Here is a 19025-nt window from a genome sequence, read left to right as displayed (position 1 = left end):
GGAATAACAATTAAAACAGATAAAACAGATAAAACTCTAAAAATTAATAAAAATTAATAAATTAATAATTAATTGTCAGTGGATTTACTGTTATTTGTGAGAACAAATCCCTATGTTTTATGAGATTAAAAACTTAAAATTTGTGTACGGAATCCTTTACAAGCTTTTTATTTTCATTAAAAGTATATTGCTTATCATTAAAAGTCAGATAGTTTCTGGATAAGCTTTGAAGAATGAGAAGGAAAAAATCAAAATCATCATTATAGCATGGGGGAGACTAGTCTTGTCAGTAGCATGTATGAAAAGGATCTAGGGGTGTTAGTGGACGATACACTGAACATGATGCAGTAACTAAAAAGGCAAATATGATTTTGGGCTGTATTAGCGGAAGTATAGTGTCCAGAGCAAGTTAAGTAATGGTATCACTTTACTCTGCTCTGGTTAGACCTCACCTAGAGTATTGTGTTCAGTTTTGGGCACCACAACTTAAGAAGGATCTAGACAAGCTGGAACATGTCCAGAGGAGGGCAATGAAGATGATGCCCTCATCATCTGGAGACCAAGTCCTATGAGGGAAGGCTGAAGGAGCTGGGTATGTTTAGCCTGAAGAAGAGACGACTGAGAGGTGATATGATCACCATCTTCAAGTACTTGAAGGGCTGTCATATAGAGGATGGGGCAGAGTTGTTTTCTATGGCCCCAGAAGGATGGACAAGAACCAGTGGGTTGAAATTAAATCAAAAGAGTTTCTGGCTAAGCATTAGGAAGAACTTCCTGACATCTAGAGTGGTTCCTCAGTAGAACAGGCTTCCTTGGGAAGTGTTTTTTAAACAGAGGCTAGATGGCTATCCGACAGCAATGCTGATTCTGTGAAGTTAGGCAGAATGTAGGAGGGAGGTATGAACTCAGGAGGAAAGTATTGTGAGTTTCCTGCATTGTGCTGGGGGTTTGACTAGATGACCCTTCCAACTCTATGATTCTAAGCTGCATTATTTCCAATTTATTTTCTAGAAATGTAATATAGGCACAAATTCGAAGGGATTTTAATCTTCCACAGTGATTATATGATAAACATGACAGTTTCTGAATTGTCCCTATTTTACAGAAGATAATATATAACCTCGTGTAAGTGTGTTGTTTCCCTCTTATACTGTTCATGTGGATAGACCCTCATGTGAGCAGTGTTCTTGCATAAACTGGCCTCCCAGCATAAATTTGAACTGACTTAAAGCCATAAAGTCCCTTGTCTTATTTGAAATGTGATGTCCATGAGGGGACAAATTGTTTGAATCTGCAAGATTTTTCCCTGGTCAAGTGCAGCATCACCATCATAAAATGTTTCATTTTGATCAGCAATTCCTAACTATGTTTGACAGCAACAATAGCTTAGTCTAACATTTTAAAAAGTGATTGAGGGTAGAGAAAGTATGGCTGAAGTTTGATTATAAGAAATAGCAGATTTATACAGAACAAGCCTAAATTCATTTTCTCCATAGTAGAAGAACTTCATCACTCCTGCTTGTTATAAATTAGTTATTTGGTTGGTATTTTTTCTGAACTGATGTGTGGTTATGTTTTTACTAGATTTAAATATTTTGCTTTCAGAAGTCCTCCTACTTCTTGTGTATTGTTTATGTAAATTTATTTCTCAGTTGTGTGGGATATTGTCACAATTTAGTAGTAAATGATGTCTGTTGTTCATATGCAGTCCTTAAGCCTCAAGATAATAATAATTTATCATGCCTAATAAAACTTGGGAATGAGTTGATAAAAGAGTATACCAAGTTTCTTCATGGGACCATGGATTTTTTTCTATATTATTTGTTACATTTTATATCAATGAACAATGCACAGACAATAATAAAAACAAAGCCTATTAATTAGCTAGTTGAAGCCACTGCTCAGATACTGGTGTCCTGATTAAGAACATAAGAGAAGCCATGTTAGATCAGGCCAATGGCCCATCCAGTCCAACACAGTGTGACACACAGTGGCCAAAAAAAAAAAATTATATACACACAAACACTGTGGCTAATAGCCACTGATAGACCTCTGCTCCATATTTTTATCTAACCCCCACTTGAAGGTGGCTATGCTTGTGGCCGCCATCACCTCCTGTGGCAGTGAATTCCACAAGTTAATCACCCTTTGAATTATGAACTAATCAAATGTCATCATAAATTAAAATGTCTGCAGTTTTATTTATTTGTTTGGATTGTTGCCTCCTAAAGATCAAGAGTGAGGGGGCAGGCACACCTCCCTGGGAAGATTGTTCCATAATTGTGGGCTTGCCACTGAAAAGACCCTGTCTCATGTATTCACCAGATCACCTTCTTTGGTTGATGGGACAGTCATCACATCCTATGATCTTACTTCCTGGGCAGCAATGTAAGGGAGAAAACCGTCATGGCTAATCTTTAATATGTCGTGATTATAGGTTTAGAGAGGGGTGAACTATTGCATTATAGTTTTTATGTTTTTATTAAATCAGAAGGTGCATCATTATATTAACCACATTCTTTATTTTTTGGCAACCTTTCTCTTCACTGTACATCCTTTGAATCATTCTCTCTTATTCTCTCATCTCAACTCTCATCCTATCATCTCAGCTCATCTTCCATTTCTCACTATACTTCACAGTATATCTTCTGTTTTCTTTGCAAACACAGTACAATGTTTATCTTTTGTTACCACCCTCCTCATTTTAATTTTTCCCAAACTCAGGGCTTTTTTTGTAGCTGTACTTGTTGGTACCTTGGAGGGGGAATCTCTTATGACCTGATGGAGAGTTTTGCGGAAATCAGCAGAACCTTATGTATCAGTACCAGCAGGTTTTTAAAAAACAAAAACAGCATTACCCAAACTCAAATGTTGCCACCTTTTCTCTCTCCATTCCTTAGAGTGCTCTCACATCTCACAGGCCTCTGTACACATCTATTTCTCACTTCTCTTTTTTCTTTTACTACCTCACAGGTCTCTCTACACCCTGTGTTTATGCCCTTTTATTTCTATGTAATTTATTTATTTGAAACTTTTCTGTGTTGCCTTTCTGCCAAATGATGCTCAAGCTTGGACATAACCAAACTAAATATATATCCAAAAATACCTTATTAGTATTTTTGTCCCAAATATATCTGGGATTTTTCATGATACCAAAAAATGGGTCCTGGAAAATCCTGGAAATATTTGTGATTTTATAAATATAAAATTTAAAAAAAATTAAATATAATGACAACTCCTTTTAACATTGGGAGTTAACCCTCTGTGTGCGTGCGCACGCGCATGCATGTGTGTATTAGATTTCAGATTTTTTATGTAACCTTTTCTCAGGTTTGTGGAAAGTTCTGTCTATCCATGGCTCCAGTCTCCAGATTTAAGCCATCCACTCATGGGGCCATGTTGAGAAATAACTTTTGATTACTTTGGAAGGGGCATAAGGTAATACACTCCACCCATTCAGCATCTTGTCCCATACATTTTTAAACAAAATTTCACATAATGTGTATATTTTAATATTGGTTGTTGGGGCAGATGCAGCAGTTATCACATACATAGAATAATGGCTGTCTGTGTTGGTAATCTGCTCTTGTGTGACTTCTGTTTTTCCTCTTGTAATCACTATGCCCAATTTTACATGAATTGACAGCATATGCTATGATGTTTCATACTCAGCAAGATGTTTTGGGGCCAGCAAGGTGTTAGCAATTGTGGTGTCAACATTCAATATCTGAGATACTCTATGGGAATGTATATTCTTGCAAGGCAAAGTCCCACTGTTGTTAGAGGCATATTCTGTTTTGTCTGCTATTACTCCATCATTTCTTCTGAAGACCATACAGCCATTGGGTCTCTTTGGGAGGTGGGAGGTGAAATATAATGTCAACTCCCATTTTAGATATATTTTAAATTCGCCAGCAACATCAAAACCAGGCTCATTTTCTCATTCACTTTGCAGGAAATGGGAAACAAGATCCTGTGATGAGGTGTTCAACAGAATAAGGGTAAGTCACCCTGGAATGAGGAAACAATATAGAAAGTTAGATAAACAATATTAATTATTTTAAAGAGAGGTAAGAGAAAAGTTCTAAAGAAAAAAAATGAAAATAATTCCTACATTCCCATGGAGCTTCCATATTTGAATGTTGACACTTTTTTGTGATTCACTGAATTCTGTATTGTGCTTGTATATGTGTGGTGGACTATGATTTTCATCCCAGCTCTCCCATAGACTGTGGATGTTGTGGAACCTGTTATCTAGGAACCTCAGATGAAGCAGAGCATTAGCTAGAGATGTGAAGGTCCAGAAACAAGCCAGAATTATTCAGGAGAATAGTGGGCATGTTGAGGGGGGGGAGGGTTTGCTAAGTTTTTTTTCTGTAACATTTCAGTTGAAAGAATAGGAGCAAGACCAGGAAAATAACAAATCCCTCCCCCCCCCCCCGCCCCAGTTGTCTTCCATTTCTTTTCCCAGGCATTCATATCTCTACCCTGGCTCACATGAACAATAAGCACAGGAAAGGCCTACTGAAACTGAATGAGCATAGCAGGTGCTCCATGCGACAAAGCACTACATTTTTCCCACTTAACCAACAACTGCAGAAATAAGTATTTTACAGTACTAAATTCATATGGTCATACTCAGGGCTGGCCCTAGGGCGCATGGCACCCCAGGCAGCCTTGCCGCCTGCTGCTCCCCTCCGCTGCGCCACAGCAATCACGGGGAAAGGAAGGAAGGAGGAGACAGCAGAGGTGTCCGCTCTTTTATGTGTGTGTGTTTCAAAAGATTTATTGAATTTTTAGATGAAAAGGAATCAGAAAGGGAAATAGAAGAGAAGGGAAGAGGGTAGGGTGCATGAATTAAAAGCTTGTAGTATTTTTACTTCCACATTGTTCATTTTGTATTATCATCATCAATCATTTTATAATATTCTCTGCAAGTACATCTTATATTTCAGTTTCAATAATCATTAGTATCTTTTAAAGCTTCTACTAGAACAAGAATATAACTTTACACAGCAATAGTTATCGTAAATTACATTATTATCTTATTTTTGAAGTTTTTGTAGAATCCACATTTAATCTAAGTACCATAAATTTTGCAAAGGCTTTGTGACCTTTTATGATTTTCTATAAATCCAGTCCATTTATCCTTAGTACTTAAAAAAGGGAGAAAGAAGAGGAAAAAAGAAAGTAAGAAAGAAAGAAAAAAACTTAGTCTATCCTATAGGCTTATCTACTACCAAAAGAGAAAGAGCCTCATATTAATGTCATCCTCTAGCTTTATCTATAATAGTAAGAGAGAGTTTCAAAGCTAAATGAGAAAAGAAAGAAGTGAGCAGATCTTTCACATTATCAAGTAAAATGATCTCCAAGTTAATTCTAATTTGACAACAATAATATATAGATGTAAAAAGTTATTCAGAGTTGTTTAAAAGTTTTTAAAACCAATATATAGCCAGACATCATATAGAAAGGAGAGTATAATGGAAAAAAAAAGAAGCAGCCTAATCTACCATACCAGTTTATATATTGCTCACCACAATTGCTAACACCTTGCTGGCCCACTGTTACTCCACCTCCGGCGGATTATTTTAGCTAAATTAAAGAAGGGAAAAATCTTGGTTAACAATAGCAAACAAGTTTTCCAGATTATAGAGTTCATATGACCTTTTAATTAATATATGTTCTTAAGAATAAGATATGTACGTAAGGGGTTATTCAAATCATCTAAAATAATTATCATCTAAAATATCTCTGAGGGGAGGAGGTGGAAAAAAGAGCACAACTCCCCCCCCCCCCCGCTTATTAAGCCTTACATGTAATTTTTGAACCAGTGATTCTCAAATCAAACAAATTGGCCACCCCTTTCCCTATTTTAAAATTACTGCCCACCTAATAGTAAAAAAAACCCCATTAATTTAAGCTTCAATTTTGTTTACAACAAAGCCTAAAGATCCAAATTTCCATTCCAGAAAAGCCTACCACTTCCATTGTCTTGTACCAATGTTAGCAATATACCAAGGAAAAGGAGCTTATAGTCCATTCTTTTTGAAAGCCTTCCAAGTCTTGATTCTTTTAAAATTTGCCAAGAACCTGTGGATTTTTGTAGAATCCAAAAACATTCCCCTTGGATCACTCCTTGGTTCTAGGGAAAATATAATAGCCAAATAAGAGTCACTCCCCTTTTTGTTAATCTTTTAACGGCTCACTCGTCCTTCCTGCTGCTGCTGTCCCCTCAACCCCACACTGATCCTGATCGTGCCAGATGCCCAGCATAGGAGCCATGAGCCTCTGGTGTGGTTTTACCTACTGATCAGCTGGTGGATGGGGGATGACCTTTAAAGATCCCAGGGAGCACGGTGCTCCACTGCCCCTTCCCGGACATTGAAATTGTAAGGAAGAGTGGGAGGAGGAGGATGAACAGGCAGATAGGGATTTGCCTTGGGGGAGGTGGGCTGAATTTGGTGCTCCTGCCTGCCAGCACCTTAGGCAAATGCCTAATTTGCCTAGTGGGCGGGCTGGTCGTGGTCATACTAATGGTGAGTCACCATACATATTAGCATCCCTGCACATTCTGTTTCAAGGGCTGTTCACTCTGCTTGTTATGTATATGAAAATGGCCAGCGTTGCTTGTGTTGCAGCAGTAAATTGTAGCTGTGTATATGTGCGTATGTATGTATGTATATGTGTGTGTATACACACAAACATTCACACTTTATTTTATGTTATTTCTTTATGCCACAGTTCTCCTTAGTGGGGACCGAAAATGCCTTAATAACATTCTCACATTCTCAATTTCATCCTCACACCAATCCTATGAGATAGGTTAGGCTGAGAGTCAGTATCACCCAGCAAGCTTCAGTGACAGACTGGAGATTCAAACTTGGGTCTAACACTGTGGCACAGAGTGGTAAAGCTGCAGTAATGCGGTCTGCTCACAACCTGAGTTCGATATCAGCAGAAGCTGGATTCAGGTAGCCAGCTCGAGGTTGACTCAGCCTTCCATCCTTCTGAGGTCAGTAAAATGAGGACCCAGCTTGCTGGGGGAAAGTGTAGATGACTGGGGAAGGCAATGGCAAACCACTCCGTAAAAAAGTCTGCCGTGAAAACGTCGTGATGCGACGTCACCCCAGAGTCGGAAATGACAGGTGCTTGCACAGGGGACCTTTCCTTTCCTAACACTCTTATGACTACGCTATGGGGAGTACAGAGAGAGGAAACCCAAATAATGAAACACATGGAAACAGCAAGTTCAATCAAATATATGCTTGCCAGCTCCAGGTTGGAAAATTCCTGGAGATTTTAGGGCAAAGACTAAGGAGGATGGAGTAGGAGAGAGGAGGGACTTTAGCATGCAATGCAATAGAGCCTACACTCCAAGGCTACTATTTTTTTCCAGGGGAAGTGATTTGTATGGTGTGGAGAGTCTTTATAATTCTAGGAAATTTCTAGGATCCATCTGGAGGCTGGCAACCATAGATACCTTGAAATGTGTTATGTAGCTTCTAACATCTTGATAGGATATTTTCAACTGAATTCTTGATAGCATCAGGAGATCAATCAGAGTCAAAATGTCCTTAATACATAATATTGTCAGCTTAACTTTTTATTTTTTTTCCTTTTCATTCTAATCTACTTCCTGGAACGTTAGCATTATCCTTATCAGTGTACCACTCTGAGTTGCCAGCCACCAGCTGTCAATCAGCAGGAATTGGGCAGCAGAGAAATGGGGGAGTGTTGGGGCATGTCAGAAGTGACATCAATTCACTTTAGGAACCCTAGAGGTTAGCACAGACATCTGGGTTTTCCCCAGAAAAGATAACACATTAATGATAACAGCAATTTATTTTTTTTCTGGACAACTGTCAGAGAAAGAAACAGGAGCTGGGGGGGGCAGGAAATCCCCCCACCAAAAACATTTTTATTAATTTATTTTTAACTGATTTATATTCCGTCCTCTCTGCAAGCAGGCTCAGGGCAGATGGCAGTCCTAGTACCACTATATCTCCATATTAAAAATTAATATTTTGACATAAGTTCAGTTTATTTCAATAGAACTTCTGTCCAAGGGTATTGCAACCTTGGTTATAATATCCAGGGCTTTTTTTGTAACAGGATTTGAATATTAGGCCACATACCCCTGATGTAGCCAATCCTCCAAGAGCTTACAGGGCTGTTCCTACAGGGCCTACTGTAAGCTCTTGGAGGATTGGCTACATCAGGAGTGTGTGGCCTAATATGCAAAGGAGTTCCTAATATACAAAAAAAGTCCTGATAATATCAAATACTGTGATATAGCTGATAATGATGAGGACCCCATTCAGAAATATAATATTATTCACTGTCCTAGATCTTTCTTTTGAACTTTGTTGTTTTCTTTCACAGAGTTTTGTGAATTAATATTTTGCTTGCAATTCAAGTAGTATACTTGTGTATTATATCACACCATAAGCGTGTATGTTTCCTCATGTTTTCAGGCTGTTACCTTGGCTGTGTCCAGACCTGCATTTTGAGCTGGCATATGGATGGGAGGCAGGTGAAGCAAAAAAGCACAACCAAACACATACATCTGCTGTCCGCCCTGCTCCCGCCCCCAGGCCATCCAAGTCGCACCAAAAAAAGCTACCACTTCCGAAGTGGTAGCTTTTTGTGGTGCTATGGACGGCCCTTGGACAGGTTGGGGGTGGAAGCGGGACAGGAAGCAGATGTGTGCGTTTGGTTACAGTTTTCTTTGGTCCACCTGCCTCCTGTTCCTGTGCCATTGCAAAATGCCCATCTGGACCCAGCCCCTAAGTGGTTGTGAGGATCTCCTGAATTTGTTGGGGGAATTAGCTGGGAGACCCATATAAGTGAGAGGGGGTAACAAGCAGGATCTCCACCTATGTTTACTGGGATTTTTTCCTTCAGTAGAACTCTCAAATGAACAGACCTTAATTAATGGAATTATTTTTATTAATAAAAGTTAAAGAAATAAGAATAAAAACTTAACAGTTGAAGAGCATCTAAACACACATTCAGGTTCAGAAAATAAAGGAAGTAGTTTATAGAGACAAAAATTAACTTATTCTATGGGTCTTTATTGCCTATCCAAAGAACATAGATCCAAGTAGAAGGATGAGCAAAACGAGTACCCAACCTTGTGGCTGGGATGTAAGTCAGTGGACAGCCAAACACACAGACACTCTCTTGAACAGGGTGGTTGATATAACTTTGAACAATAACATGATTGCTCCTAGAACAATGCTGTGATGGTGTGAATGAAACAATATATTTGAACCAGGGAAGCTGCATAGCTTTCTCATGGATTATGAATGCAATGTAATTCTCATGTGAAAATGTCTATTGTGTTTGGTGACCTCTAAATAGACAGGACAAGAAAACTGTTACAAAAGGTGTTATGGGATTAGCATGGTTTTGACTATAGACTCACATAGGATGAACCAGGTAAGGAAAATCAGGCAAGGTTGGGGAATGAGTTAGTTGTACTGCCTTTTCTGGAAATTAATATTTGGTACTGATGAATTTAAAAGAGGGAAGAGAACTGCCAAAAGTTCTTTGCACCTTTAGGATCACATTTTCCCAGACAAGCCTCTGGCCAGTATTTGATGACACACATTCCATGTGATTGTAGGACCTATTTTGCTCATTTATAACAATTTTATTATACTGTAATATTTTGCAATAATACTTATCATCTATTATTAAAAGTTCATACAAAAACATTACATTTTTCTCCTCCCTCCCCTCCCCTTTTCTTGACCTCCAACGGTGTATTTTAAGTAAATTGCTAAAACTAAAAGGTAATTTTTTCAAATAAAGAATCTTCATAAAAAATCTTACAGCAAGAAGATAAAAAGGAAAGAAAAAACCATATATAATAATTATAATTTATCTTCATTATAATCCTTTAGTCCTTATCAAAAGAAAATTAAAAAGAAAGTATATTATATTCCCGCTTTTTGACTATAGTCCATATATACTTCCTCCAAAGTTCAACTATTGTCAAAAATTGCCAAGTATCCTTTAACCTTCCATTGTTTATCAACATATATTTGAAATTTTCCCCATTCATTTTTAAACTTCTCTAGATCATTTTCTTTTAAGATTCTTGTAAGCTTGTCCATTTCACTCCAATGCATAACTTTTAAAGTCCAATCCCACTTTTCTGGTAGTTTATCCTGCTTCCACAACTGTGCATATAATGTCCTTGCAGCTGAAAGCATGTACCAAATTATCGTTCTATCTTGTTTCGGAAATTTTTCCATTTGTAATCCCAACAAAAAGATGTCTGGTGCCTTCTTAATATTATAACCCAAAATTTTTGAGATCTCTTGTTGAATCATTTGCCAAAAATTTTTTGCCTTTTCACAAGTCCACCACATATGGTAGAAAGATCCTTCATGTTTTTTACATTTCCAGCATCTGTCCGACACCTGATTGTTCATTTTTGCCAGTTTCTTAGGTGTCATATACCACCTATATAACATTTTAAAACAGTTTTCTTTAATGTTATAACATGTCGATATCTTCATAGAGTTCTTCCATAAGTACTTCCATGACTCCATCTGTATTTCCTTATTTATATTTATCGCCCATTTTATCATTTGAGATTTGACTACTTCATCTTCCGTAGACCATTTCAACAATAATTTATAAATTCTTGAAATCAGTTTTTCGTTATCACCAAACAGCATTCTCTCCAGTTCTGTTTGTTCTTGTCTTATTCCATCATTTTTAATGTCCTGTTCAAGCAAACTTTTAATCTGTTGCAATTGAAACCAATTATATTTATATTGTAATTCTTCAGCCAATTTTAATTCCACCTTCCCTCCATGTATTTTTAACAATTGTTTGTATGATAGCCATTTCTCTTCATTGATATCTGAATATAATTTTATTACTTTTGTTGGCACAATCCAAAGCAGTTTCCTTTCATCTCCATATCTTTTATATTTTAACCATGTATTTAACAAATTGCTTCTTATATAGTGATGTGTGAAAAAAACCATCCATCTTACTTTTCGCATAACACATATATGCATGCCAACAAAAAACTTTTCCATGACCTTTTAGTACTAGTACTTTTCTATTTAATAACATTATCCATTCCTTAATCCGCACTAGGCATACTGAACATAAGAACATAAGAGAAGCCATGTTGGATCAGGCCAATGGCCCATCCAGTCCAACACTCTGTGTCACACAATGGCTGCATCATGGTACACCTTAAAATCAGGCAGTTCAAAACCTCCCCTTTCTTTTGCATCAATCAAAATTTTCATTTTAATTCTTGGTTTTTTTCCCGGCCCATACACATTCTGAAATTTTCCTTTGCCATTTACTAAATTGTTTATTATCTTTCACTATTGGAATTGTTTGAAACAGGAACATAATTCTTGGTAAGACATAATAATAATAATAATAATAATAATAATAATAATAATAATAATAAACTTTTATTTATACCCTGCCCTCCCCGCCTAGGCAGGCTCAGGGCAGCTAACAGGACATGGTAAACCATGATACAGATAAATAACAGATAATATAATTAATAATTTAGACAATAAAACCAATAAAACAGTATGACATTAAAATACAATCGAATGGCGTATAAGATGGCTCGGTATTACTGATCTTACATTCATTTTAATTGCGGAAATTTTGCCCAGTAAAGACAAATTCAACTTGTTCCATTTTATCAAATCTCCATCAATCTTACACCAAAGCTTCTCATAATTATTTTTGTACAAATCAATATTTTTGTTGTGATTTCCACACCTAAGTATTTTATTTTAGAAGTAACTTCACATTCTGATAAATTTTGTAGTTCTTTCTGTTTACTCTTTGACATATTTTACACAATATTTTTGATTTTTCTTTGTTTATATAAAAACCTGCCAGTTCTCCATACTCTTGTATCTTACGAAGCAACAATGGTGTTACATGAGTGGGATTTTCATTTATAAACATTACATCTTCTGCAAACGCTCTGTATTTGTAAGAAAAACCTCTCAGTTTCAAACCCTCTATCTCCTTATCTTCTTGAATTTGCATAAGCAAAACCTCTAAAGTCATTATAAATATCAATGGATGTAGAAGGCAACCTTGTCTTGTTCCTTTACTAATTGTCTTGTTCCTTTACTAATTGTCATCTTTTCCGTCAAATCTGCATTTATACAGAGTCTTGCTTGTTGTTCAGTATATATCGCCTTCACCATTCTTCTCCCAATCTCAGTTTCTCCATCACTGCAAACATAAAATCCCATTGCACATTATCAAATGCTTTCTCTGCATCAGCAAAAAATAATGCTACTTCTTTTTCCGGATGTTTCTCATAATATTCTATAATATCTACAACTGTTCTAATATTATCTCTAATTTGCCTCCTGGGAAGAAATCCTGCTTGCTCTTCTTTAATGACATTGTTCAAATGCTGTTTGAGGCATTCTGCTAAGATCCTAGCATATATTTTGTAGTCATTGTTAAGTAGTGAAATTGGTCTATAGTTTATTACATTCGTGGCATCTCTGTCTTCTTTCAGTATCAACGAGATAACTGCTTCTTTCCATGTATTAGGTATTTTCCCATCTGTTCTTATAATATTCATCAATTTCTGAAGTTTTGGTGATAGCACTTCCGCAAGCACTTTATAAAATTTTGCCGTAAAACCATCTGGACCAGGTGCTTTCCCTAATTTCATTGAATTAATTGCCGCCTCTACTTCTCCTCTTTCAATTGGTTTAGTACCTTCTCCATATATTCTGTTAGGGGGTTTACTTTAATTTTCTGTAGATATACGTCAATTTTTCCCTTGTCCACCTTTTGACCTTTAAACAACTTAGCGAAGTATTTATAAAATTCTCTTTTGATTCCCTCCTGGTTGACAATGTCCTTACCTTCCAATACAATTTTGTTAATAATTTTATTCTCTTTTTTTTCTTCATTTGCCAGGCCAAATATTTTCCAGGTTTATTCACTCCTTCAAAAGATTTCTGTTGAAGTCTTTTTAAATTCCATTCCACTTCTTTGTTTAACAAATGTCTCAATTGACTTTGTAATATTGTAATCTCCCTTATAATTTTCTTCTTCCCAGGTCTCTTTTTAAGCTCCTTCTCCTTTTTTCTAATCTCTCTCTCTTTTTTCTAATCTCTCTCTGAATATCCAACATTAGCTTGTCTTTATTGTTCAGTGTAAGTAAAATACCTCTCATTACCGCTTTATATGCATCCCACACAGTTTGAAATTGAATGTCCTTTTTTCATTTATTTGAAAGAAAGACTTGGTCTCCTTTTCCAGAGACACCACTACTTCCTTTTTCTGTAGCAAATCTTCATTTATCCGCCATCTTAGAGTCTTTTTCATGGGTTTTGTAAACCACATTAATGGATTGTGGTCTGCCCCCACTTTAGGAAGAATTTCTATTTTTTCGGTATAAATCCAAGATTTTTTGTACTCCACAGCATATCAATTCTTGAGAAAGAATTATGCCTTGCTGAAAAGAAAGTATAATCACGTTCTTTAGGGTTAAATTCCTTCCATACATATTCCAGACTTTCTTGTTTTACTAACTCAAAAAATGACTTTGGTAATTTTCCTTCATTTTTTTTCCAAGATCTGTCCAGAATATTTTTAATTGTTCCATTAAAATCCCCCATTAGCATGATTTGCTCATACGTCACTTGGTCTAATTGTTGCATAATGTTGCATAAAAGAAAGGGTCTTTTGCTCTGTTTGGGGCATAAAATCTGTCAAGCATGCAGTTTCAATGACGAGTCGGGTTTGATACAAGACTACGTTTGATAGACCGATACTTTCAGTGTAACAGATTCTTGAGAGTGATGCTAAAAATACATTGATACAATACTTTTAAGGCTAACTTCAAAAGGATTCCAAAAGGTGGGGGCGAGGGATGCGCTCTCACACATAAACTATCATAAATGTCTACATTCTCATGGCGTTATCAGGACTCCGTCCTTGCTTTCCCCAGATGTTTTAACACTCCCTAACAGGAATGTATGGGAAGGTGCTGATTACTTTTTCTCAAATTAGTTTCGTTTCTCCTACTTGGAAGTAGAGAGCCAGTTTGGTGTAGTGGTTAAGTGCACGGACTCTTATCTGGGAGAGCCGGGTTTGATTCCCCACTCCTCCACTTGCACCTGCTGGCATGGCCTTGGGTCAGCCATAGCTCTGGCAGAAGTTGTCCTTGAAAGGGCAGCTGCTGTGAGAGCCCTCTCCAGCCCCACCCACCTCACAGGGTGTCTGTTGTGGGGGAGGAAGGTAAAGGAGATTGTGAGCCACTCTGAGACTCTTCGAAGTGGAGGGCGGGATATAAATCCAATATCTTCTTCTTCTTCTACTTCTTCTACTTTACAAGCAATAAAGCAAAAAAGGGGGAGAGGAAAGAATAACAGAGCTAACAGACCTTGGTCCTCCAGGATACTTCACAGACCAGTTTTATGGAAGACCCTAAAACAATCAATTACCAATGGAATTTTACCATGCTTGACATAATCCCAATAACAAAGTTCTTTTGTAGTTCAATGTCACTTTCACCGCAATATATCTGCCATCATCTTCCTTGAAAATCAATTTTGGGTCCAATTAATTTCATTTTATTTGATTTATATATCCCGCCCTACCCCACCGAAGCGGGCTCAGAGTGGCTTGTTTAACATAGAAAACAACTCCCCTTTTTTCTCCTTAGCCAATGAACAGAATTCCACACCCAGTTGTTTATTCCATAAAAATTTATAATCCATTTTTTTAATGTGTACTTCTTGTAGGCAAATTATATTACATTTTTGTTTCCCAATTCAATGAAACATTGCCTTTTTTGTATGGTGAATTGTCCATTTACATTCCAAGATATTAATTTGTAATCCATCATGATTTTCTATTTTTAGTCTGTACTCTCAAACTCCTTATGTTCATTCAAGAACTTTGTCATTTCCTGGGTGCTTGTAATTGTAAATCACTTCCCTTTATGTTCAAAACTTAAAGCCTCTGGAAGTATCCATCTGTATCTCATTTCATTTTCTATCAGCTTTTCAGTCAATTTTTTGTATAATCTCCTGTCATTTATAAGTTTCCTTGGCAATTCTTTCATGATTCTTACACTACTACCATCCACCTCCAATGCATTTTCAAATTGTTTACTTAGAATCTTTCCCACCATGTCTCTTGTCACAAATCTTACAACCACATCTCTTGGTAGTTTGTTTTTTCTGGTATACTCTGTATTAACCCTGTAAATTTAGTCGTAAAAATAACTAGTTTCATCAGGGTCATCCCCCAAAAACTCAGCAATGATTTTTATTATGTATGTCCTTAAATCAGTCTCAATAGATTCAGGCACCCCTCTCAGACGAATCTGATTTTCCATTAGTTTACAGTCTTGTAGTACTGCTTTCTCTTGCATTTTTTTTATAGTGGAATCCACTGTGTCAATTCTTGAGTCTTGATCTTTCACCTTCTCTTCAACCTCCTGCACTTTCTTTAACGCTGCTTGGGAATCTTTTCTGAGATCTTACATTTCTTTTTTAAATTCTTTTTTAATCACTTCTGCACTGGATTCAATGTCTTTTTAAAATTCTTTCTTACTCTCTGTTATTGAATCCTTTATTACTTTTACCAGTCTTGCCTCCATGGCCTCTATTGCCTCCTGCCATTTAGACATTTTTGCTTCTTCAAGTGTCCTAGCCCTTGTACGTAACTCCTTTGTTCCTGCTTTGTTCACAGACATCACTGTCTGCCCATTGCTGAAAAAGGCTCAAAAGTTGACCTCATCAAATTAATTTTAATATCACAGTCTTATAGATTAAGGCATGCCCTTTTAGATGAGCCTAAAATCGCCGTTCTCAGAGGCTCCTAAGTCAAGATATTAATTTTTTAAAGTTTTATTTTCTTCAAAATGGCATCCGCAGCTTTTCTGTTCCTTTAAAAAAAATTTCCTTTTTTCTCCATAAGTGCTCCAAAATTGAATCAAAACATATAGTCCAATAGATCTCACCTTTTAATGATGATATCTGCTGGCTCCACTATTTTTTAAAGTCCTGTTTACTTTAAAAATTTTTTTAAACTTTTGACCTTCTTTTAATGGCCACCGGTACTTCTCTATGATTTATAGTCCCAGAGAGGGCTAGGAGGCTTGCACTACTCATACGGGAGGATTACTCCTTTCGGGCTCTCCCGGATCCAAAGATTGATGGGATTGAATGCACCGGTCTGGCATGGGATGTTGGAGAGGGGTTGGCGGTTTGGCTGGTGTACCGTCCGCCCAACGCACCAGCTAACGCCTTACCATCACTATTGGAGGCAGTGGCGGGCTGGGCGTTGGAGTACCCGAGGCTTATGGTCCTGGGTGACTTCAACGTCCATGCCGACGACACGGCCTCCACTCAGGCGATGGACCTAGTGTCGTCCATGGCGACACTGGGACTCTCTCAATTTGTCACGACTCCCACGCATCAGGCCGGGCATACATTAGACCTGATCTTTGCAGCCGGGATTTTGGTGAACGATATCGCCGGAGAAGCGGTACCATGGTCGGATCACCTAGCCCTTAAGGCCCGTGTGGGGATGCCGCCCCAACCCTGTATGGGCGGAGAGCCTATTTTGGCTCGCCCTCGGGGCTTGATGGACCCGGAACGGTTCCAAACGGCCCTAAGGGATCCCTGGCCCACTGGCAATTCCCTCGATGACCTGGTGGAAATCTGGCAGGGCCAGCTGTCCAGGGCTATCGACGAAATTGCACCCCGGCGCCCTCTGCGCCCTCGCACGAAGCTGGCTCCATGGTATACCTTGGAGTTACGCCAGCTGAAACAAGGGCTCAGACGACTAGAGAGGCAGTGGAGGCATACTCGGGACGAAGCAACGAGAACATCCTATAGAACGTTTATGAAGTCTTATGAGGTGGCAGTCAAGGCTGCAAAGAAAGATTACTTTGCAACCAAGATTGCATCTGCAAACTCGCGCCCAGCACAATTATTTAGAATAATTGGGGATCTTACAACGTTGCCACAAGGCAAACCAAATGTTAGAGAATTAGGAATAGGCTGTGAGGCATTTGCGAAATACTTTGCAGATAAATCTCGCTGCTCCGCCAAGACCTGCCTACCACATTAGATACAGTGAGTGAAATTGAGGCTCCGTGCCTGTCTTCAGGTTTAGTGCTGGACCACTTCGACCCACTCAGCCTGGAGGAAGTCGACAGAATCCTCTCTGCTGCTCGCCCGACAACATGTGATCTGGACCCTTGCCCCTCCTGGCTGATTAAATCTTGCCAAGGGGAGCTTAGATGCCCTTTACGGGACATCATAAATAGATCCCTTTTAGAGGGGCATTTTCCAACACCTCTGAAAGAGGCTTTGGTCCGCCCTCTCCTGAAAAAAGCTACAGCAGACCCGGCCGAATTGGCGAACTACCGGCCGGTGTCCAATTTACCGTTCTTAGGTAAAATTATTGAGAGGGCCGTGGCGTTGCAGCTACAGGGGTTTCTGGATGACGCTTCTGTCTTAGACCCATGTCAGTCTGGTTTCCGGCCGGGCCATGGGACGGAGACGGTGCTGGTCGCCTTAGTAGATGACCTCCAACGGCAACTGGATCGGGGCGGCGTTGCGGTACTGATGCTGTTAGATCTGTCGGCTGCATTTGATACAGTCGACCATCGGCTACTGACGCGCCGCCTCGCCGACATTGGGGTCGAGGGGTTGGCCTTGCAATGGCTTTCCTCCTTTCTCCTAGGTCGGGGACAGAGGGTGGCTATCGGGAGCGAGCGGTCCCGGAGGCGCACACTGGATTGTGGGGTGCCCCAGGGAGCAGTTCTCTCCCCGATGCTGTTTAACATCTATATGCGCCCCCTTGCCCAGATTGCCCGGCGGTTTGGGCTGGGTTGTCATCAATATGCAGATGACACCCAGCTCTATCTACTAATGGATGGCTGGCCCGGCCCCGCTCCAGGGAATCTCGACCGGGCATTACAGGCTGTAGCGACATGGCTCAGGCTGAGTGGGCTGAAGTTGAACCCAGCGAAGACAGAGGTCCTATGCGTGGGTCGCGGCGCTCTGGGAAGGGAAATAGCTCTCCCGGCCTTCGATGGTGCGCCATTGAAAGCAGCGCGCCAGGTAAAGAGTCTGGGTGTTTTACTGGAGCCTTCATTATCGATGGAGGCCCAGATAGCAGCCACTGCCAAGTCAGCATTCTTCCATCTGAGGCGGGCAAGGCAGTTGGCCCCTTTCCTTGAGCGCCGGGACCTCGCAACAGTGATCCACGCAACGGTCACCTCAAGACTAGACTACTGTAACGCCCTCTACTTGGGGCTACCTCTGTGCCGGACCCGGAAATTGCAGCTAGTGCAGAACGCGGCGGCCAGGCTGTTGTTGGGACTCCCGAAACGGGAGCATATATGGCTGGGACTACGTGAACTGCACTGGCTGCCGATTATATACCGGGTCCAGTACAAAGTGTTGGTCGTTACCTTTAAAGCCTTATATGGCCGAGGACCTGCCTACCTGAGGGACCGTCTTTCCCCATATGAACCCCAGAGAGCACTGAGGTCAACGGGGAAAAACTTAATGACTATCCCTGGGCCGAAGGAAGTTAAATATCAGAGCACCAGAATACGGGCCTTTTCGATCGCGGCCCCTACCCTATGGAACCGACTCCCCGAGGAGGTGCGGGCCCTGCGGAGCCTTGAACAGTTCCGCAGGGCCTGCAAGACCATCCTTTTTAAATCAGCATATTCGGACTGCTAAGAAAAATGGTAATTAAAGATCCGCCAATGCGGTCCAAAGATCTATACCGCAGTATAATTGTATCTACTAGACTGGTTTTTAATTTAATGTTTTAATGTTTTATTGTTCTATAATGTAATTCTAATGTTTTATTTATTATGGTGTGTTTTTATGGATTGCTGTTAGCCGCCCTGAGCCTGCCAAGGTGGGGGAGGGCGGGATATAAATGAAATTAATAAAATAAATAAATACTAGAGTTGTATTAAACAATTCTCTTGTACAGCTTATTTTTGC

At 39.3% G+C, this 19025-nt stretch overlaps 1 protein-coding gene across 6 annotated transcripts in view; it reads left to right on the top strand.

Annotated features, from left to right (window-relative positions):
• The window catches only part of PLD5 (phospholipase D family member 5), a 210660-nt gene that overhangs the window by 139146 nt on the left and 52489 nt on the right, over positions 1–19025 (top strand). The window contains exon 1 of one of the 6 annotated variants that reach the window (XM_060259225.1): positions 3891–4001. The exons of the other annotated variants lie outside the window; for them this stretch is intronic. The gene's annotated coding sequence lies outside the window, so the exon portion shown is untranslated. Of the gene's footprint in view, positions 1–3890; positions 4002–19025 lie in introns of those variants that run through there. 6 annotated transcript variants of the gene reach the window in all.

Source organism: Heteronotia binoei, chromosome 1 (genome assembly GCF_032191835.1).
Source record: "Heteronotia binoei isolate CCM8104 ecotype False Entrance Well chromosome 1, APGP_CSIRO_Hbin_v1, whole genome shotgun sequence".
Taxonomy (NCBI): domain Eukaryota; kingdom Metazoa; phylum Chordata; class Lepidosauria; order Squamata; family Gekkonidae; genus Heteronotia; species Heteronotia binoei.
This window is presented reverse-complemented; position numbering and strand designations above follow the sequence as displayed.